The sequence below is a fragment of the Athene cunicularia genome, assembly GCF_003259725.1.
Source record: "Athene cunicularia isolate RWA chromosome 4 unlocalized genomic scaffold, athCun1 chr4_part2, whole genome shotgun sequence".
In the NCBI taxonomy this organism is placed as follows: domain Eukaryota; kingdom Metazoa; phylum Chordata; class Aves; order Strigiformes; family Strigidae; genus Athene; species Athene cunicularia.
The window spans coordinates 33140401-33141510 of record NW_020799099.1 but is presented as its reverse complement, the minus strand read 5'-3'; positions in this window follow the sequence as shown (position 1 = coordinate 33141510).

Here is a 1110-nt window from a genome sequence, read left to right as displayed (position 1 = left end):
GGGGGGGGGGGGGGGAAGGGAAGACAAGTTAATAGGGCAGAGAAGGAAGTGAAAATAATAATAGACTATACAAAACAAGGTCTGCATGATACAATCCCTCACCACTTGCTGACCGATGCCCAGAGCATCCCTGAGCTGTGGGGTCCCCTGCTTAACTCCCCCCAGTTTATCTACTGAGCAGGAATCTCCCTTTGGCTGCTTTGGGTCCACTGTCCTGGATGGGTCCCCTCAATCAGGAGGAATCCACAATCGGCTCCAAAACACGGCCTTGACCATTTGAAACGTTCCCCTTGTGCCTCTGCTGGGAGAAATAAAGTGCAGTGGCAAGTGGCTCAAAGCACCTCTCCCTGAAGAAACACATTAAGGAAATTAAGGGCAAAGTAGTAATGAATTCCAGCAGCAAAAAATAAACAAACAACAGGTGGAGGCTGCTTCTCATCTGGCAGCTGTTAACATTTTCTGTGCCTGTGCTCATGTTGTGCTGACCCAGACGCTGAGCCAGTCAGGAGAGTCACTGATGTTTTCTTTCTGGGGGAGCCATGGATGCGTTTATCAAAAACAGAGTTAATTTGGTCTAGTTCTTCTCGTTCTGGGGGCGAGTTACTTAATAGTACACAAGTGTAGAGTAAGCAGGAACAGGAAGGCCCGGGCAGGTGAGTGCTTGAACCGCGCTGATTACAGCCCCGACTGGGTGAGCGTGGGAAGTGCTGCGCCCACAGGAGCGAACAGGCGATGAAGACCGAACCACCTGCAGCCTGTTCCAGCCTGCGACCTCTTCGCAAACTTAGTAAGGAAGGGGGATGCTTCAGGATGAGCGGACGGGAAACGCAACGGCGGTGTTAAGTGTAACTGTTTAAAAACCCTGCGGCTGGTCCGGGAGCTGCGGGTGAAGCAAAACCTGTCCCGTGCGTCCCGTCCCCCGCGGCTGCGAGGCAAGTTCTTGCCAAAGGAGGAGGCTCAGCCCCAGAGCCCGGCTCGGGCTGTTTCTGTAACAGCAATTCCAAGCTGCGCGTTGGCTGCAGTGAAGAACCACCCTGCCGGCAGCGCGGGGACGGGGGTGTTAGCCCCCAGCGCCTCTCCCGGGGCCGCTGTGACTCAGTTTCCCGTTGT